A 23,268-nucleotide genomic window follows, 5' to 3' on the forward strand; every position below is an offset into this window, starting at 1 on the left:
AAGATGTATTTTTTTCAAGTTTCCTTTTAATACAAAATAAATTAATTTATATACACATATTGTCAAAAAACATTATCTGCCTTATTTGTGCATTAGTACAAGCATTTATTTGTTCAAAATTTGGTATTAAATAAAAAAAAATAATGTAAAGAAAAAACTTTAAAAATTTACATGCACTTTGTTTTTTTAAATAAACCTTACAAGCTATTTTTAGAACTTAATTGAATATGAATTTATATTTTTTTTGAAATAGGCTTAACTATGATAAAAAATACAATAGTAAGGCTTAAGCAAGCCTATTTTATTTGTTCAGATAATTATTTCAAACCTCGTTTGAACGTTTTGTATAGTTGTAAATAAACATTTAACATTTAAAAAACATTTTTTAATTTCCACAGAAAGAGTAATTGAGTTCATACAAAATGCAAGTGTATTATATTGCTCTACTTAGCGTAATTTGTAAGTTTTTAATTATATAAATAAATTAAATTTACTTTTTGACTTACAGTCTGTCTTTTACTTAAACACTTCCGATTTTACATAATTTTTTAGAATAGCACAAGTAATTTGTTGACAGAAAACTCAAAAACTAATACTTTTGTAAAAAATATCTAAAATCAATTTTTTTTAGTTTTTTAATATTGCAAAATTTGATTTTATAAAAAAACAGAAAATTATAGTGTTTTTATGGCATTTTTTCCCGAATTTTAAAGATAAAAAATGTTTTTGCAATGAAGTTTTATTATTCTAAGTTGTTCAAAACACTTAAAATGTAAACATTTAGTTGTTTAAAAGAAAAATAGTATATTTTAAGCTACAGGGTCTATATATGTATATATAAAGAGAATAAGGTGATTACTTGAACTAATTCACTTTCTACTGAGCCTACTAAAAGAGCTTATAAATAATTTATTAGAAAAATGAGGTTTTAAACATTCCAGTACATACGCTTTACAAAGACAAAAAAGATTGTCTTTAATTTTTAGCTGGTGCAAATTAAAATAAAAAGCACATTGGTAAACATAAATTTTATTTTGCATATATGTTTACCAAAATTCATTTTATTTTAAATTGGGCCAGCTGAAGACAAAAGAAAATCTTTTTTGTCTTTATAAAACGTATGTACTAGAATTTTTAAAATTACATTTTCCTATTAAGTTGCATATATATACATATATATATATATATATAGATATATCAAAGGTTTTTTATAAAGTTCTGATCGATAGTGCTCGACAAATTAAATTTGAGCTAAATATTTATCTAATTATATAAAAAACTATAACTTAAACAGCTGTTTCACACATTGAAATGTAAAAGTTCTTGTAATCGTCAGTAAGTTACAGTTTATTATAATATAGAACAAAAATTTTGATTTTAAAATTTTTATAATGATCGTGACGTAGTAATGGTACTTTACTTTTTAAAATTTCTTAAAAAGCATAAAACAACATTCACAGCGTATTTCAAATTCAGCTAATCGTACAATAAACTGTACAATTACTACGTCACAATTATTATAAAAATTTTAAATCAAAATTTCTGTTTACTATTATAATAAACTGTAACTTACTGACGATCACATGAAATTTTACATTTCAATCTGTGAAACAGCTGTTTAAATTATAGTTTTTTATGTAATTAGATAAGTATATATATATATAAACATATATATGTAACTTTTTATTACTGAAAACTATTTTAGTTTCATAGTATTAAGTTTTTTGAAAACAATCTCTTAAGTTATACTTATAAATATTAATTAATAAGTAAGTAACATTATTTTTGTATTATACAAGAAAAATGCTGAAAAATTAGACAAACAATTTACCTAAAAACTTAAATTATGTTTAGCGTAGAATATTGAAATATATATTGTAGTTTAGCAGTTTTCGTGCAAGTCTTCGTGGCGCAATCGGTTAGCGCGTTCGACTGTTAATCGAAAGGTTGGTGGTTCGAGCCCACCCGAGGACGGATTTTTTATTCTAAAATAGTTATTAAAACTTAAGGAGTTAAATTTAATTTAAAAGGTCATCGCAAATTAATTTAAAATTTATTTTACTTCTTATATTCTTAAAATATAGATTTTTTTGAAAACTAATATTAAATTAACAACTAATATTTCTAAACTATTGAATGTGGCTTTGCTGTTTGCATTGTAAAATATAGTACTATTAAAACCGAAAAATGTAGGGTAGCTGTCTAATATATAGACCGTACAAAATTGTACTAGGGAACAAAATTGCACGAAGGCACTAAATTGCATGATGATACTTTTGCACGAGCAGACAATTTTGCACGGGTTAATTTTTTTCTTTAATCTCTGTATTATTATTTTTTTGTAATTTGTTTTTATTTTTCACTATGACTGTTTCTCCTAACCCTTAACCTCGGTCGGTAAGTAATTTTGTTTTAAATCAATACAAATTTTTATTTTTATTTGTTTTTTGCCTAATTTTATTATATTTTTTATTTTACTATCACCATTTCCCCTAATAATCACCCTCGGTCGGTAGCTTTTTTTTTCTAATTGGTAATAATTTTTATTAGTTATTTTATTTATCTATCACTGTTACTCTTAACCCTTACCCCCGCTCAGTAACTTTTTTTTACTGTTAGTTTTGTGTTTTTTTTATTTATTTTTATCTGTATTTTTACTCTCAGGCAAAAATGTAACTCGTGCACAATGGACTCTCGGTGCAAAATTGTCTTCGTGCAATTTTGTTCGCTCGTGAATTTTATTCTCGTGCAATTTTGTCTTCATGCAATTTAGACTCGTTCCCAACAATATATTAAGCACAATACAGAAACCTACGCTTTTAAAAAAACAATTTAAAATTTGGATGTATTTTAAGACCTTTCAGTCATTAAAGTTTTATTGAAAACTAGATATTTAAGAACTATGATACCTATTTTAGTTACTTAATAATATTAATTATATTTTAGAACGTAAATCTTTTAACTTAAACATTAATCTTGTTTACGAGCAACATATTTAACAAAAAAAACATTACTATTGACAAAAGATAACCTAAAATATTATATTAACTGAAACTAGTTATTAAAAGTAATTAAAAGATTATCATTGTTACAAATCAATTAACATTAAAATAAATATTAACTTAAATAAAACTTAAGCAATAACTGATGTATTAGTTTTTTACTTTTAAAAAGAATTTTTTCTTCCAAACGATTTTAAATTCAAAAAAATTAGATAGATTATTTAATCATTTATTATTTAAGTAAGTTTGCTATATAAAACTAAGTTATTTAATTTTTCGAATAAGATTATTAGTTTTTCCATTAAAAAAAAAACTTTATTCTTACAAAAATAGCACAAACTAAAACTTAAACACTATATTTTATAACTTTTTGTTATGATTTTAGATGTACAACTTTTATAACTTTTAAAGCTCTTTCTTAACCTTGAGTTGAAATGAAACTTTTATATCAAAAATATTCAAACTGACGATAATAAAACATTAAGTTTGGTTAAATTTAACATAACTAGACAATTTAAGGTTTAATATCAAATAAAAATATTTTAAAAAGTTTAACTATTTATACGAATTATATTTTAAGTTGACTTTAAGTCAGTCATAGTATTACCTTTTAAACATTATATTTAGTTATGTATGATTATTATATACTTATTTTACAAAATATTTTTTTTTACAGTTGTTTCACTGCTTTAAGGTTATTTTCAAATAAAAAAAATGTTGAGATAGAGTAGAGACCTTTGACAATTTTTAAACAAAATAACGATTTCAAATATTTTTTATGAAATATATATGTAATAAATGTTTAAATAAAATATATACGTTTTAACATTTTTATTTAATGGCTTTAATGAGCACTATGTTAGTTAAATTTCAGATAAGTTCACAAATAAATAAAAATTATTTGCTACACAGTTAACATTAATATACTACTAAAAAAATTTTAACATTTATCAAAGTTTCCACCTTATATTTTTTCGGTGAAATTTATAAGCTAGTAATATTGTATAAACCAGGGCGTGTTTTGACTGGTTTCCTGTTTCCTGTGAACCTCCTAAAAAATTAAAAAGAAAGAAAAAATAAAAAACAGATTCTTAGAATATCACTACAAACGATGTTTATTTACTTTGTTTTAATTATTTGATAAACTTTGAATAATGAATGTTGAACTTATAACACTGAAAGATTATAAGTTTGCATAACAAAAAATGCTCGTTTTTGCCCTATTGAAATAAATTTCAAATAAAATTTTGATTGTGACGTGATAATAAGTAAAAGTTTTAAAGTAGCATTTTTTTTTTTTTGGAAAATTTTTAATAAGAAGCTCTTAGTTCCCGTAACAAATTGTTACTTAGTGTTAATAACTTTTAATTAAGTATTGTTTTTCAACTATTAAGTACAATTTTACCTAAAAAATGTCCAATATCATCAGTTTCTTTTATTTAGTTGATTGTATATAATAATGTTGTATGAAACTTTTAAACCGTGAAAAATTTAATTCAGAGAGTTTTCGAAATCATTATTAGACCACTACACCACCTAGCAATTTATTGTTTTATTATTTAATAATATTTTGATATTTGTATTTAATTTATTTTATTTTTGTATATCTGTTGGCCACAGAGTTGATTCTTGATTTTTGTTTAATTTATAACTCAAAGAGATTTTTAAACCATCATTAAAATTCCTGCACCATCAGGCAAACATTTAATTATAATTTAAAGATATTTTAGTTTATAATTTAAATTAAATAATTAAAAATGTAATTTAATTGTAATAGTCTAAACATTTTTTTAAATTAAATTTAAATTTTTATTTAAGTCGTTTTATTTTTGTATATCTGTAGGCCACAAAGTTGTATAAGACTTTTTAATTGTATAAGTCTAAACATTTTTTTAAAGTCAAATTTCAAATTTTATTTAAGTAGATTTATATTTGTATATGTGTTGGCCACAAAGTTGATTCTTGATTTTTTGAAATTTTCAACTCAAAGAGATTTTAAAACCATCATTAAAATTCCTTCACCACCAGGCAAACATTTAATTATAATTTTTAAATTTTTAAATTTAACTGTAAAAGCCTAAATTTTTTTTGTTGAAATTTTAATTTTTATAGATTAAATGACTTGAATTTTTTTTTGTATTATACATAGATAAATAAATGTAAACAGTCTAAGATTTAAAATAGGAATTTGTAAGAACTCCATCTATACTAGCATTTAAATCAAAATTTGTAAGTTCATAACTTTTTTCTGGTTCTTTTAGTTTTAATTTATCTTAATTTAATACAGTTTAGTAAATAAAAAATATTAATATTTTTCTATTACCTTTTAATGTTTTTTTTTAATTTCTAAGCAGAAAAAAGCATTTTAAACAATAGTTTTTCGGCTAAATATTGCATACTTAACTGGAAGTGCATACCTAAGAAATGCGTACTTAAGCGGCAAATTAAGAACAAAAAAAAAATGAGAACCCCCTTTGAAAAAAGTCTAGACACGCACATGGAATAAACAATAAAAAATATTAAACTAACTCAAACATTATGCATAAAACATTATCAAAGAAAATTTCTAATTTTAAAACGTTACCAACTATAATATATAAATATCGAAAAGTATTTTTGACTTTTATTTTGTATTAATAATTCGGGTTGCATATTTTAACAAAAACCTCCCCGTCGGGGAATCGAACCCCGGTCGCCCGCGTGACAGGCGGGAATACTCACCACTATACTAACGAGGATGTAAATGTGGCCAGTACGGGGATCGAACCCGCGACATTCGCGTTATTAGCACGACGCTCTAACCAACTGAGCTAACCGGCCACACGTCCAGAGGGAATACAAACTGTTTTTAAATTAATTAGTTTCAAGTCAGTAATGTGACAAAGGTTACAAGTGGTTATCAAATCAATATATGACGAGCATAACAATTTTTTAATTGTATCATTTTGTGCAAATAAACTTGCACAAACTTAGTGTTTCTGATTAAAAAAAATGTTTTGATATATAAACTAGTTTTTGTGCAATTTTTTCACTACTTTAATGTTATATAGAGGATTTTTAAACTTAAACAGCTAAGGATTATAGCAATCAGATTTATGAAAACGAATGAACTATTTATTTTTATCCAAACCTTAAAAATAGATAGTTTTTTAATCTTTTTTAAGTGAATACAGTGAATATTAATTTATTTCATTAAATCTAATACATATACATATATATATATATATTTAATCAATTAAAATTAAATACGCCTTACAAAATTTTACTTGAAACAGCTGTTTCTGCGTTCAATACATAATATAGTATATATATATATAAAGTTTTTTGAAATTGGGATTTTAAAAATTCTGGTACATATGTTTCATAAAGCTTTAATTTTTCATGAAGCCTTAATCATCAGCCAGTTAAATTCAAAAAATTAATTGAATTTAACTGGCTGATGATTAAGGCTTTATGAAAAATTAAAGCTTTATGAAACATATGTACCAGAATTTTTAAAATCGCCATTTCAATAAACTATTTAAAAGCCCTTCAAGTGGGCTCAGTAGAAGGTGTTTAAGTTTGAACATTAACCATATTTTATATATATACATATATATACATATATACATTGAGTATACATTTACATTTTATTTGTATATGTATATACATATACATACATTAAATAAGTTTTTTATCTTGTAGTACTGTGTATATCTGAGTAAATCTTTTTGAAACAACATAAAAAAATAAAAAAATTAAGAAAAAATGTTTATTAATAAAATTGTTTAGGTAATGACTTACTTTTTATGATCTATCTCGTTATACTACTGTTTCATTTGTACTTTTTAAGAATTAGATATTTGTTTAAAGGCTATAATACTTAATTGAATTTAGAGTAAATTTGTAAATACTCTAGACAAAATATTATAAAAAAACTTATTTTATTATAAATAGATTAAAAATATTCTACTTTTTCCTAATAATTATTTTAATAACAACATAAATATCAGTAAAACAAATTTTGAAATAGATATTTTGCTGACCTACAAGCTTCAGTAGTGTACATTACTAGTTCAAAGATAGTATGTACAGTAGACATAAATTTTTAAAATAGTTTTTTAACAATAGTATTTTTAAACAAAACTTATTACTAAACGCTCAAAAGTTTATTTTTAATTATCTTATAACTAAAAAAGATAAAAACTTTAGCTTTATTTAGATTTAGCTTCGTAAAAAAATGTATATTATTTTTAAAATTTAATATAGTTAAACAGATACTTTTTATTTATCATACTTTTTTTACTATGACTTTGTGTATATTTATTTTAAATTAAAAGTTAAAAAAAAATTGTCTAAACTTTCTTATACAAAAACAAAATTAAGCAGTCAAACAATAAAAATGTTTTTACTGTCTTATATAAATTAGATGAAGACGACCTATGTGACCAATTAATTTCTATTTTTTAATGTATGTAATGTAGAAAATGAGTTGTCTAAAATAACTATAACTTTGTTAGTTGTTGCAATAAGCTAGGTCTTTCTACAAAAAACAACAAATTTTAAAAATACAATAGAAAATTTAAATAAATTAGTTGTTTTTTATTTCAAACTCTTTATTTTTCAAAATATGGATGTTTGTTCTTAAGCAAAACTTATTATTTATAGTCAACTGCTAAATAAATATTTTTGTTTATGTTAAACAAGCATTGTTTTATTTTGTGTTTATTCTAACAACATTTTTGTTTATTATTTGCACTGTTGTTAAAAAATCTTAAAAGTTTAAAGTAAATAAACTTGAATGAAAAAAAAAACAGTAAAATAATTAACTTAGCTTTAATACAAAATTTTTATATTCTTACTAAAGCTTAAAAAATAAATTAAGCTAGAATAAAAAATTCTCAGAAAATCTACTTAAAATTACACCACGTACAGTTTGTTTTTAAATACTCTGCTTAAGAAAAAAAAAATTAAATTTTTTTTTTTAAATATATATACTGAGGAAATTTGCAAAAATTGTAGTTTATAACGTATATAAGGTTTAACGATTTAATACTTTTAGTTTTACTAATGTAAAATTAGGCTCTAAAAATTTATCATAAAATATTTATATTCATTTAATGTTTTTTTAAGTTTATAAGTATAATAACTTTTAGATTTTATAATGTAAAAAAAGTATATATTTATTGCGTTAGTGTTTAATTAAATGATACTTATTTTTACATTGTAAAACAAAAAAATCTTGTTTAAAAAGTAAAGTTATATATTTTTTCTGCAAAATTTTTAGTTAGAAAATAACAAATGATTAACAAAAAGAAAGTATGGTAGTATGATACTAGTAAAGCTTAACGGTAAATTTTATAGTTTGTTCAAATATATAATGTTTAGGTTTACAATGTATTAATGTTAAATTTTATTTTATCATATGTTTACAACTAAAATGACGAAAACTAAGTATTCATCATTAGTAAAAATCCTAATACATTTGTTAAGCATCAGCAACGTTCAAATTTGTAGTATAAATAAAACTATTACAGCTCACAAGCGTCCTCCCAGGTGGTCTAGTGGTTAGGATTCGTGGCTCTCACCCACGCGGCCCGGGTTCGATTCCCGGTCTGGGAACGTTTTTTACAAATTAGTTTTTTAAGAAGTTCAAAAACCAGTATTTTTTATTTGAAAACTTACTACTTTTCTTATCTCAATTTAAAGCTATTTACTTAAAAAAAAAAATCATTTAATACTTTAAATCAATTAAAAAATATTTTCAATAGTTTTTTGATTTTATTTCAAGTTGAATATATATATATATATGTATGTATAATATATTTTCATTATAGTATTAAAATTTGATGACTATATAAATTTTAGCATTAGTAAAACAATCAATTAACAGTAATCACAATATACTTGTAAAAACTAATTAAAATAATTAAATTAACTAAAATACTCAGTGTGTAAGATAAAAAAAGTATAATAAAATTTGTCATTTATTTTAATAGGTCTGTTTTAATTTTCGTTGTTGACTTATTTTTGTAATAAATTTAAAACATACCATTTGCAGTTGATATAAAGCTCACTATAAAGATGTAGCACATCTGAGTTTTTTGTCAAAAATTTGTCTTTGTATTTTTCTTCTTTCAAAACGACCCTGCTTAGCCAACGTATGTCAACTTTTAATTTGTTATTTGATTATTGCTTATGTTTTTTTTATTTGTTAAAAAACTGTTAAAAGTATACATCTGATATAAATATTTTTCATTAAAACTATAAATTGATTGGAATCCAATACTTAAGACCTTATAACTATATTTTTAACACTTATAAGTTGGATGATAAAACTCAAATGTTATTTTTTTTTACAAAAACTTTTTAGCTTTACACTTATCGTTTAGTAGTAGCTTATCAAGCATACTTTGATTCACTACAAATAACACAAACACATCACTTTATATAAGCTTATTTATTTTATCTTTATGATAAAGTGAAACCATTTACTTCTTTTTAAAAATAAGACTTAGTATGTTTTAAAATTAATTTGTGTTTTTGAAAGAAGCATTCCTAACTCTGAATTAAGATAAAATATAAAATAGTTTGTTAAATATTAATTACGACTTGGTTACATGTTAACCACACTAATCAAAAGTTGTGTTCATATGTAAACAATAAACTTAATAAATACGAGTTAAAAGTTTTTTAATTGGTTTAATGCAAACTTTTATTACGTAATATTGTAATGAAATTAAAAAACATTACATCGAAATTCGGCGAAAATGCGTCGACTGGGAGTCGAACCTGGAAATAGTGCTTGGAAGGCACCAATGCTAAGCGTTACACCATCAACGCTTAGTAACGAAGATCGCTTTTTACATATATATACTTATGCGTAGCTAATTAGGCTTTTTCAAAATAAAATATTTTATTTGGTTATGTTTCCAAAAACTTGTTTTAAATTCTTAACAGTCTACTTATAATTTTTCAACTGTTACTTATCTGAAAAACATATATCATAAATGACAAAAAGTACTTTAAAATTTAATCGTAATGTAAGTAAATAAAACTTAGTAAGCTAATTTTAAATTAGAAAACATAAAGCCTTAAAAAAATATAATACATATATAAAAGTAAATAAAATGTGTATGATACGATTATACTTACAACTGTTATTTTTAAACTGTTTATTTTAATTATTGTATAAAACTATATTGTTTGAAAGATTTAAACTACTTAAAACGTTTTAATATAGATTTAAAATAATCAATTGTTGGATTGATAGGTACATTTAATATTACAAAGTTTTTTTAAATTTGATTAATAAATTTTTATACAAAAAGGTACACAAGACACACAAATTCAACAAATCTAAATATCATATGAGCAGTTCTCATCAGTAGAGTAAAACTACTTCAAGTATATTGAGTTTTAGAGAATTTGTGTGTCTTGTTTATCTTATTGTATAATTACTTGTCAATTATGTTCCAACAATAATTTTTAAAACTTTTTTGCACAAACTTTCAAATTTTATAAAAAAGTTTGAAGCCCATATGACAATAACTTTTTTCTTAGATAACTACAGTCAGTTTTTTTACACATAATGACTTTTTTTTAATACTGAAAAATATTTACTACATACCTATAAATTAATACAAATTAATTATTACTCTATGAGCTGTTATAAAAAGGTATATACTTTTTTGGTAATTTTAGGTTATGAGTGTTAATTTTTAATTTTGAACTATATTAGATTAATAGGTGTATTTGATTAAATAGAATGTGGGTAACTCATATTGTACTAAACAGTAGTATTACAAACTAAAACGCTTTTATAAATGACTGCTGTTTTAATTAAATATTTTGAAAATATATTTTAAAAATCATACCAACGCTGATTCACTTGAAAAAAAAAAATTAAATTATTTTAAGCATAAATTGCAAGAGAAATAAAAAAAAAATTTTTGTTACATCAAAAAATTGACATGCCAATTAAAACTTTGTTGAAAGTTAATTTTTGAGACAGTTCGTTTATTTACCTAGCCTTCTTAATATTAAATGTTGCATTACTAATATAATAAACAAGAAGTATAAAATAACACTATAATTTATATATTTTTAAAACTACTTTTAATTTGTTTATCACGTGTATTTTGTGTATGTAAAAAAACCTTTAACATTTTCAATAGAATTAGAAGTAAAGAAATTCATTTCAATTCAATTTCTTGAATGTAAAAAATTCAAAAAAGAAACAAAGAATAAAACTAAGGTTTTTTTAATATAAATTTAGTTAGTAACGTAATATCCAACAATTTTCTAAATTTTATTACAAAAGTTTGTTTAACGATCAATCATATCAAAATCCGTATAATTAAAAGTATATTTACATAAAGTGGTTTAATCTACGTTAGATATCTTTCTCAGAAAAAGAGAGTAAACAATAAAAAAGAAAATTTACTGTTGCTGTAGAATGCAATGTTGACTGTAATAGTGTAGTACAAAATTGTTCTCATTAACATTCTATCTTACTAAATACTTTTAACAATTTATTTGTTTTTAATGAAACTACTTAAACTAGCTTTTTTTAAAGTTTTGTTTTTTAAATAGAAGTATAAGAATTTAAATAAAGGTAGTAGTAAAGTGTTAAAACATTATACTTTAATATTCAAACTGTAAGTAATGAAGATGTATAAACTTAGAGTATTTATCATAGGTCTGGTCTTGCATAAAAATACATAAAAATAAGCAAAAATTTTGATAACTATTTATAAAGTCAAATAAACATATATAGCTATTTTATGGTTTTATAGTTTAAAATAAAGTTCATTAAGAGGGTATATCGAAATACATATTACTTTAAAAGTTTTTAGTGAAAGTTGGAAAAAAAGTTACAGTTTTTAAATAAATTTCAAAAACAAAAAAAAAATTTTGTAGATTTTATAAAACATAAAGACTTATTTTCACAACTTGTTTATCAATAAGCTAAACCCCGTAAAAATGTCATTACTTTAGTTTTTTTTAATAAAACTCATAACTACCTGTATTATTAACCATAAATAATATAGACCAATATATCAATATTCCTAAGTATGTAAAACAGGATACATACCTATTGTACTAAAAACATTTAAATGACAACTAACTTTATTTTTAAATGACACTTTACTCTAGCGCAATAGAAAATATTAGGTACAAAAACCTACTGTGAGTTAGATTTAAATATACAATTCTCGAACTAGTGAAAAAAAAAAAGGAAAAGTTTATCGAAAAGCTAAACTACTAGGTAGAAATTCTATTAAAAGAACTTTCAAAGCAATCATTTATAAAAATTTGAAATTCTTATACATATATTTATACATATATATTACTATCAAAATAGCTTTAATATAAGTTTTACTATCAAAATAGCTTTAGTTAAAACTAAAAAAGAATTAACTGTAGAAACTTCAAAATAAGAAGAGAAAAAAATAAATGAGAGAGTTAACGAGTTTGCACTGATAAAAAAAGAACTTCGCAGAACGTAGAGTAACTTAAGCTTATTACGTATGAGTTTTCTTTGTTTCTTTTTCTTATTTAATTTTGTTAATCTGATACTGTTTTATAACATTATTGCCCAACATATCTACTGTTCTAACAGTAAAATACTTTCCTTTTCATGTAAAATTTAGTTCTAATTTCGTCAAAAGTTTCTGTAAATGTATTTAATAATAACAAGTTATGCAGTGTCCTTTCTTTATTACACTAACATATGTTTCTGTGTGTTAGAGGATTAACACACTTCAACAAAGCTATGAAGTCAAGGAAGTACTCAACATGTATAAGTGTTTTTATTTAGTTGTAGACTGTTTTCATCAATAAGTTTAAAAAATTTGTTTTTATTAACTTGTTAAATTTGTAAAGGTCTTTTTTAAAAACAAGGCTATATTATAATCAGAATTTATTGTAAAATTGTTTTCGTTATGCACTACTGAAAAAGCAAGTGCTATCTTAAGCTTATTTTTTTTTCTAAATTCTCACGCTAAATTAAAAATAAATAAATAAAATAAACATTAAGTAAAATCTGAAATACCTTTACACTTCATAAACTAACCAAATCTTTTTTTTTAATTTAACAATTGTTAAAATTAAAATAACATTAAAATATTTATTTAACAACTATATAATGCAAATTTTAACGTCAAGAGAATATAAGTAAAAAATAATACTTAAGATTCGTGTTTTAAAGCTTTTATAAATTAAGTTTATCTTTCTGTATGAAATTAACAAAATTCAAAATATTTTTATTTAAAGTATTCAAAATTGTTTTTTTTTCAATTAGAGAATGTGTATTCATCTAGTTCATTTAGTTAACGTTATAAATATGTATTAATGTATTGTGGTACGTTATTATAATGTTCTACGTAAAACTTCAAATAAAAACTTTATATTAAAATATCATAATAAAATTACAACATTATATTCATTCAAAACAACTTGCATTGTTTAGTATAAAATCGTCAAACTGAAAATTTAATGCATGCAAAAGCTAAGCTCCGTTCAAAATTGACTGGTTGTTTAAAATTTTCGCAGTTCATAAGTATATCCGTGAAAACATAACGCTGTGCAAAAACGACGCTTTGCAAAAATGTCGCCATACAAATGTAACGTCGTGCAGAAGTTTTGACGCGTAAAAATGTATGTCGCCGTGCAAAAATTAGCCTGCGAGAAAAAGTGACGACCGTGCATAAATGACGCCGTGCAAAAGTGTCCCCTCGTGCTAAAGTGACCCTCCGTGCAAAAGATTCGCCGTGCAAAAGTGTCCCCTCTTGCAAAAGTGACTTTCCGTGCAAAAGTGACGTCGTGCAAAAGTGTCACCTCGTGCTAAAGTGACGCTCGTGCAAAACTGACCCGTTCCCAACTATAACAGTTTGTAAAATGAAATTTTATAAGACTAATAGTTTATGTAAAATAGACAGTAATGAAAAATTTAAAAAGTGTAATTAAATTTAATTTGGGTGAATGTCAACTGACCACTAAATTTCACGCCATCAAATATTACATATATATACGAAAAAAAAACATATGCAAACTTAAACTATTTTTCATTCTCAGCAGAAACACCATGTGGATAGAAAATTTACAAAAAAGTAAAAAACTAGCAATACTTAAAGTTTACGTAAACTACTAGTTTATGCTAATAATATCGAAAATTCAAAAAAGTCAGTTTTTTATGGATAGGGAGTCAACCGTATCTATGATAAAGGTTCGGATAGTTCTGACCTTTTAGCAAGAGTCTTTTAAAGTTCATATGCAATTAATTTAAACATGCAATATCTTTTTAATCAAAAGAAATTGCTTCGTTTTTCAAAAACCAATACAATTGTTTTTAACAAATATCTCTACAATGAGTCGAAAACAACCTGAAATCATAAAGTAATATACAAAGTTATTATAAAAAAAAGGTAATTAATTTATAAATCTAAAAAGAAAATCATTAAATTTTCTATAACCTTTTTAACCAAATTAAACTAAGCAAAATAGATGTTAGTCATCTGATTCACAATACTGAAAAAAAAACATTATGAACAAAAAGGTACAGTTGTACATAATGTATAATAATATATTATTAAATCGATAGTTCGTCATGATACATGACTTTGTATAGTTAATAATTATCGCACGAGTGTACATTACTCTCATGAAAACATTAAAGATCAAAAGTGAGTTATAAACAAATAACTGTTTGTTAATGGCCTGTTTTCTCTAGTTGGTTACTAAAAATTTTTAAAACATTCATACTGGTTCACTTTGCTTGCTAAAAACTGTAGAGCGAGAAATACGTTTGTTTTAATTGCTATATTTTTATTCCAAACATTTTGCAATTAAATTTAAAACTAATTAATTTCGTTTATATAACACTTTCGACAAATTAGTAGTACAACAACGGTTTTAGCGTTATAATTTTGTTATTTCTAGTTAAGTACTTATGACAAGTCTGTTGTCCCTATCTATATTCGAGTCATTTTAACAGCAAAACTGGTTTCTTTTATTGAAAACTAATTATTATTACTTTTTTTAATCATGTTAGTTTATCTGAGCTAAATAGAAATATCAATAAATATTTAGAATTAAATTTTGAGTTTAAGAAAAACGTAAGAACATTACGTTTACATTAAAACTAGTGCCATATTTACAATTATAGAATTGTTTGAATTTTCTTTTGTAGTGTATAATTTACATTAAATTTAATTGCTAAAACTAAATTTTCTTTTTAAATTTGTTATCAATTTATTATACATATTATAGGATGCGTTGTACAATGCAGAAAAATGAAACCGAATTCCTGATAGTCAAATTCACATCAATCTATAAGTTTTTTTACTTTGAATAATCTGTTTACTATTCTTTTTTTTTAATGGTCGTTAATAAATACTTTATCTTGAACATTGAAAACGGTCAATAGGTTTAGCTTAACCATAAGGCTAGTGCTGTCTGTATAAAGTTTTGAGTAGAATGATCAGCTCAGAACTTTAAAGAGCAATATATAATTTTGTTACGCATGGTTAAACGTGAAAAAGTTGCATCAGCAGTTTAACTACATAGTTTTATTGCACAGTTGAATATTTATTTAGTAAGAATTAAGTTTTTGTTTAATATTGATCATTACTAAATTTTCTAACAATAAAAACGAATAATGAGTGGGAGTTAACAGAAGAAAGAGTTAATTTAAACTATTATAATAATTAACAACTAAGATATACATACAAAAAAAACACATGTTTAAAGAAATGAAAACATCTTCGAGTAGCCTCAGTGGTTTTCTAATAAGTTTAACCAGCCTGTGTTTACAATAAGTTTCAAGCTACCCTGATTGCGTGACAGAACTAATCTAAATTAATAATTTTAGCTTAATATTGAATGGGTTGCAAATTAATGAATCAGGTACATAAAAAAGCTTGTTTGAATCCTTTTGAATTGTTAGAAAACAGTTGTACAAATGATAAAACACTAAAATAGAGTTCTTTGTAGTTAATCAAGGCTAAAATCCTTAAATTTACTGTATAACTAAAATGACTCAAAAGCTGGATTGAAAAAGAGGTAGTTTTTGATTTTTTTTTTTAGGTTTATGAAATTTTTCAAGGTTTACTTTAAAACGAAGTTATCAGTTAAAAATGGTGATGAGTAGAATAACAACAGTGAAAAGATACTGTGATACTACCCTGAATAAGTTTTAAAAAAAGGCGACAAAGTTTTCAAATCTATATGAAAAATTTTCTAATTATATCAAAATTTAATTACTTAAAATGTAAAATTTTCTTAGATATCAAAGTTTTTCCGAACTATTTAGTGATTTTTGTACTAAATTCTAGTTTTTATTTAATTTCTTAAGTTCCAAATACTTAGAGGTTTTTGTAGCCCAAATATTAAATTCAAAGTTTTTCCTTATATTCTAGGTTTTGGCAAAGGTTTAAAAAAAAATAAGAAAACAGTTTTAAAAGCTATTTAAATAGTCTGAATTTTGACAATATTAAAAAAAAATTTTAAGTTTTGAAAAATCTAATTATTTTGATAAAACTTAGCCGACCTAATTCATTTGAAAACTTCGTTTAATAGTACAAACTAGCTTAGGCTTTTAGCAACTGTGTATTTATTAACCTTTTTTTTTAATTTAAAGTAATTCAATATAATACCAAAAAAATTCTTTCGTAGATATTTAAAACTTTGAACTTTATTTTTAAAAATTAGACTTGCACTTTTATTTTATAATATACTATGTGTGAAATATGACATGTATATGGTTAAAACCTAACAAATATATTAAAGATACTTATTCATAAATATTTAATAAATACTTAGAAAGTATAACTAAATAAATTACGTACAATTGTTTTTTATTTTTATTCAAAACTAAACGTTTTCAACGCTTTACATTAGAGCTTTCAAATATAAACATTTTAGACAAATCGTTTTAGACGTATAGATTAAAATTTATGAACTATTTCTATATAATTATACAAACATATATAGCAAGCTTTCTACAGTACAATAAGTGCAAAAATTACCTCAAAAATTAAAAAAAAATCATCAATATTAACCAAAAAAAACTTAAATTACAATTTTTAACTAAATAATATACTAAAATAAAAGTTTTAACATAAAAAATACGTTTTAATTGCTAGCGAAAGAACAAAACTGCTTTTCAATTGTTATAATTAGAAATAAAATAGGTTTTCAATTATGCACATTAAAATAAAACATGTATGTAATTTATATTTCTTGTTGCAAGTTAATTATCATGCAACTAAAATGGTAATATCTAAATGTGCACAAATATTAACTGAATTTAGATAAGTTCTTAACGTACATATATAAACTTTAAAACTTAGTTAAGTTAATACAGTTTATTTTTGTTTAGTTGTTGTCATCTATAAACAAAAAAAAAACAAGTTCTATAGTTGTGCAAAAGATTATTAACAACTTAACAAAAAATATCTACTGTCTGCAGTTTGGACAAGTAGTTTTCTCTTTAAACGACTTGACAACGCAATCATAACAGAAGAAATGTTTGCAGTTGCAACTCAATCGAACCATCTTCATACCAACCTCCACATCATCGAAGCACAATCCACATCTTTCATCTGTGAGCGTCTCGTCAGCTACATACTCTTTGCCTTTCAAAGCTACTAGCTTTTTTGCATTTTCTTCTGTAGTTTCTGATGGATAAGTAGGACTAGGTAAATCATATATTGGACTTGTTTGTGAATAAGATGGACTATAGTATATTTGATAACTAGGGCTCGTTGCTCTATATTCAGAACTTCTTGGAGTGGTTGGTCTAAATTCAGAACTTCTTGAAAAATACGTAGAGCTAGATGGACTATATTCCGGACTTCCTAGTGAATAAATAGGGCTATTTGATCTATGTTCCGGACTTATTGGCGAAGAAGTACGTCTAGATGGTCTATATTCTGGACTTACTGGTGAGTAAGTAGGACTAGTTTGTCTATTTTCCGGACTTCCTAGTGAATAAATAGGGCTAGTTGGTCTATGTTCCGGACTTATTGGCGAAGAAGTACGTCTAGATGGTCTATATTCTGTACTTCCTGATGAACCAGTAGGACTAGTATCCATTGGACTATATTCTTGTGAATTAGTAGGTCTAGTAAAGTCGTATTCTGGACCTATTGGTGAAATAAGTGGATTAATTTCTTGATATCTTGATGAATAATTAGGACTAGTTGTTCTATATTCTGGAGTTCTTAGTAAACAGGTGGGACTAGATGGTCTTCTTAGCAAAAAAGTAAGGCTAGAAGTGCTAAGACTTGGTAGAGTATAATCTTGTGGACTTTGTCTATGAGATGGGTTAGGTGGACTGTAATTTGGGCGTGATGGAGAGTAATTAGGGTTGGAGGGAGCGCTAGTAGGGCTTGATGGCGAATGAATAGGGCTTAGTAGGGAGTGAATAGGGCTTGTGGGGTTATACAAATTTTTTAGGCTTCTTGAATCATCTTCCGAAAGGTAAAGAGAGCCATCAGAATTATATCTATAACTTGAAGGGATGGAATTTGGACTAGCTGATAAATCAGTAGGGTATGATATATTTACAAGTTCTTCTAAACCATAACTTGAATGGTTGGGACTAAAACGTTGAGGGATGGGACTATATTCGTAACTTGGGCTGTTAGGAGGACTATCAGGATCAGGTTCGTAAAACGGGCTTACATTATCATATACTGGGTGACTACTTCCACTTGTGTTAAAGAGTGGTTCGTTCGCATCACTAGCACAAATTGATTCATGGTTGTAGGAGTTTTGTGAACCATAAGGTGTCAATTCGTCATCTTGTGATTCACCAACTGCGCTTTCTGAAGTTGAGCTTTTTGGATTGGTTTTCGATTTTTTTTCTCCGCCGAACTAAACATGTGTAAATATTTAGTTTGAGTAGGAGTTCATACAATGTATATGTTGTAGTTTATTTCATCGCAGATTTATTAAAAAACTATTGGAAATAAATATGTATGAAGCGTAGGTAAAAAAGTGATTTAAAAAAATATTTTATTCTTTACGATTAATTTTGATATTGTACAACTAAAAGTTTTTTTTGTTAATTAAAAAACTTTTATAATGTTCTTATTGAAATGTTGTTAAAAACCTAGTTTTATTTAAAACATAAACTGTTATTTTGTTCATTAAATGCTCACCCCGTTAAGTAAAACTTCATTTGACATCTTTTCTTTGGTAGTTTGCGACAAAAATGTTTTCTTCACATCAGAACACTTGTCTTTCGTATTCATAGAAACTGCCTATATAATTACTTGTTTTCGTAATAAAATGAAGACAATTAAGATAAACTAAAGATTTTAAAACTCGTTTTTATACTAAATTATTTTTTTTTTTAATTAATAAGTTAGTTACAAAAGTAGTTTAATTTTGAAAATCTTATAAAGCCTTTTCAAATAGCATTTTAGTTAACCTTTATTACTAACAAACATAAATATACCTTTTGAGTTGAATAAGTGTTTGATGCTTTTTGCTTTTTGACTTGTGACAGCGGATTGTCCGAATCAAATTCCTCAGAATTCCTTTTTCTAAATTCATTCTAAATATTTTTTTTACATTGAAAAAAGACGACTTGGAAAACCTCTAAAGAGTAATTATTTCAAGTAAGTTTATAAACGTTGCACTTTTCTATTATTTTCTAAACTTTTTGGAAACATGAACGAACAGATTCTGTATTTCAACAGATAATTAAAAAAATTACTTTTACATGTTAATAGTAGTTTCTTTTGCTTATCTATGTTACTAAAATCTGTAATCAAAATATTTAATTTTTTTAACAAGTTTGTTTTATTTTAATAAAGAAATACACTTTTTCTTTAGAAATAAACATACTTGCTAGTCTTTTAAAGTGACTTTATTACTTTTAACCTTATTGTTTTTCCTGTGTAATTTTTCATATTATAAAATGTCTAAAAGACTTTTTGCTCAGTCAAATATTTAGTGATAGAAAGACTTTTAAGATAATGGTTTTGATATAAGAAATTTACTTCATGTATAAATCACAATCAGTCTGCTGATAGACGTCCAGTAAACTTATTAAGCATTTTCAAAGCTACTTCCTTTATTAGAATGTTTTAAAAAACTCAGCCAATCAGCTGCAATAGTAATATCTACGTCAGCGACTCAGAAACTTGTTTTTTTTTTCGTGTGAAACAACCTTCAAATTGGCAATGGATATTTTCCCACTAATGATTCTCAGCTGCCTCAATAAAATTCTAAATTTGTTGTCAACTTAAATTAAAATATATAAGTATGCTGAACACACATAATACAACCTGTATATACCTAAAAAGGTGATAAGTTTAAGATAAACTAAGCAAGCTTTTATAAAAGCCGAAATTGGCAAATGTCAGTAAGTTGCGTGAGTGGCTTCTAAAAAAGTATGCAGATAATTTATTTAATATATGTCCGCATAAACTCATCAATCAAATAAATGAGCTTTTACTTAAAATCGTTTTTGAAGATTAAGATTAATACTCAAGGCACAGGTTATTTTCAAACTCCAGCACACGAACCAATTCATTGGCAACAGCAGGTTCAACCCGATCTCGTCAGGAATGAGGAGTTTAGTGTCTTGGAGTGTGTACGATTTAGTAAACCTGTATTCTAACGCAATCGTGTGATTTTCACCAGGAAACAATGTAGGTCACTTTGGAGGTTTGTAGATCTCCCACCTTTTAAAAAGTATTACAAGAGGATGACATGTGCTTAAAAAACTCTATTAGAATAAGCAATCATATTTTCAAAAAGAATGGTTAAGACTGCAACAGATGCTAAGTGAAGTCTTCTGAGAAAAAATGATAAACAACTTAAAACATATATCTTGGGATACTAACATATCTAAGAACTTTTTGGTAAAAGCAAAGCTTAGGCTACTACCTTCAACTGTAGGGTTATCAAACTGCAGCATCACTAGTTAAAAGGTTACACTTGTATGTTTAACATTTTTAAATAGGGAAGAAAGGAACTATGCTGCCGTAAAAGAAAGTCTCTTATAGAGCAGGGTTTCCCAAACTTTTTTTTCAAAAGGTCTTATAGAAATTTAAAAAGATATGGCCCTTGCCAGGCATATTTTTCACAAAACTTCCACTATAACAGCCTACGTTTTTTTTTTGCTTCTGGTTCCGCCTTTTACGGCTTAAGGCCCCTTAGATTTCCTATTTTTTTATATAAAGTCTAGTGTAAGTTTCAACAATACCATTTAAAAAGCCTAAAAACCTTTTTTTTTATGCTTTTTATCATCAAGTCTAGAATATCTAGTTTAAGTTTTAAATTATAGCCTTGTGGCTCTAAATTTTTTTTGGATTGTGTCTTACTAAGTTTTTTTCACATTAATTAGTATAAGTTCAAAAACTGTCATTTAAACGCCAAAACATATATGACATTATTTTTTGCTCTTTATCATTAACTTGGGAATATCTAGTGCAAGTTTCAATTTATGACCAAGCTGTTTGCTTTGCTTGTCATGGCCTCTAAATTTCTGTAATTTTTCCCAAAGGAAGCCACTTGGCTAAGTTTAGGGAACCAGAATTAAAATGGAAGCAACTAGAATCGGAATTGTCATATCATAATAAAATATAGAAAATCTAAACAATAATCAAATGCATTAAAATAAAAAAACAAAACTAAATTACCTTTTTAGGAGATAAAAGTTTAACTTGTACATTTTTGGTAGTCATTTGTGGTGAGTAAATCTTATTATCTTCTACTACTATTCTTTTTCTTGTATTAGTTTAAAAGCAGACAATAAAAAATATTAATCATCGTACAAAAAATATTTCAAAAATAAGACAAAAATATTTGATATTAATTTTAGCAAATCAATAAACTTGATTCTAACTTTTGTTGGAACAGCTTCAGTAACCTCTTTTTTCACAGCTTTTGATAATGGTTTGCTATTATCATTTGCTTTTTTAGCTACAGCCTTAAAAGAAAACATGTGTAAGTGATCACTAATTTGTATTTATAATAACTAGTTTTTTATACAATTTTATTTAACTTAATATAGTACTTTATTTTAAAAGCATATATCAAACAACATAAATTTTCTAAAAACTGTTAATAAAAAATTATTGTTTACTTCAGGCATATGATGTATATTCAAATAACAGAGGCAACTTTAAACACAAAAATCAAAAATAATTAAAAACCTTATTTGTTCCAACCTCCTCCTTTCCTGCTTTTTCCCAGCGACAGTCAGCAGAATAAGCACGAGCGCATCTTGTTGAACAAAAAAATTTATTTTGATGAAATATTTTAAAAATATTTCTTTTCCCGCATCTTTTGAACTCACATGCAGCATAATCCTTATCAAGGGTAGTTTCATCCTGTAGAATAAAAAATTTAATATCGATAAAAATCAATAAGCTTCTTGTTTTGGTACAATTTAATAAAAGAGTATTTTAGGATTTCGCTTGCTTAAAGAGAAATAAACATATAGTGTATGTTTTATAATTAAAGTAATAAGAAACTTATCGACGATAACTAAATAAATTTTCTTAAATATTTGTCACTGTGATAATTTTACGATTAAAAAAAAATGTTAATGAAATTAATCTTGATATCCAAAAAATTAATAATTAAGTTTGTTTTTTTCTACAGTTTAAAAATTACAGTTCAAAGAAGTTAAATATTTTGCTCAAAAAGTTTAAGTTTTAATTGTTTATCATTAAAATTTGCGTAGAAGAGAACTAAATTTAATTTGTTTTTTTTTACGTCTAGTAATACTGTTGTTATTTTAAATTTTCTTATCAATCATCCTTCAAAAACATTTCCTAGATACATAGTTTAACTTTAAAATAAATTACAAACATATTACACTCCTAAGTAGTTTTTTAGTTCTAAACTAATTTTTTACTTCAAATGAACTGTAAGAAAATAAAACAGTTACTTTAATATTACACTTAAAAAGTTTAGATTCTAAATTTGGGTCATATTATAATTTTTTTTAGAAATTAATATTAGTTCTAAACTAATAGATTTTTTTAATGAATTGTTAGGAAAATAAAACTTAGTTACTCAACTATTTCATTTCACATGTTAAAATTTCCTACACATGCAAAATTTAACTTAAAAAAGTTTTAATACAAAACTGAAAACATTTTTTAAAATTTTAGTATGGTTCTGTATTTAACTTTAAATAAACTACACAAGATTGTAAAATAAAACTCACTTCAGAATCTTCTGCTTTCAGAACATCGTTGTTGTCCATTTTAAAATTGTTACTCATAAGTATAAGACTTCTGTAAAAAAGAATTTG

At 24.6% G+C, this 23,268-nt stretch overlaps 4 non-coding genes across 4 annotated transcripts; 2 read left to right on the plus strand and 2 right to left on the minus strand.

Moving 5' to 3' along the window:
* Positions 1-1,900: 1,900 nt before the first annotated feature.
* On the plus strand, positions 1,901-1,974 carry Trnan-guu (transfer RNA asparagine (anticodon GUU)). The gene has a single exon. It is a non-coding gene; the product is annotated as a tRNA-Asn (tRNA).
* A 3,694-nt stretch (positions 1,975-5,668) lies between these two features.
* On the minus strand, positions 5,669-5,740 carry Trnad-guc (transfer RNA aspartic acid (anticodon GUC)). The gene has a single exon. It is a non-coding gene; the product is annotated as a tRNA-Asp (tRNA).
* Positions 5,741-5,748: 8 nt separating this feature from the next.
* Positions 5,749-5,822, minus strand: Trnai-aau (transfer RNA isoleucine (anticodon AAU)). The gene has a single exon. It is a non-coding gene; the product is annotated as a tRNA-Ile (tRNA).
* A 2,709-nt stretch (positions 5,823-8,531) lies between these two features.
* Trnae-cuc (transfer RNA glutamic acid (anticodon CUC)) lies at positions 8,532-8,603 on the plus strand. Its single transcript has one exon. It is a non-coding gene; the product is annotated as a tRNA-Glu (tRNA).
* Positions 8,604-23,268: the final 14,665 nt, after the last annotated feature.

This window comes from Thalia democratica, chromosome 2 (assembly GCF_965202585.1).
Source record: "Thalia democratica chromosome 2, ktThaDemo2.hap1.1, whole genome shotgun sequence".
Lineage (NCBI taxonomy): Eukaryota > Metazoa > Chordata > Thaliacea > Salpida > Salpidae > Thalia > Thalia democratica.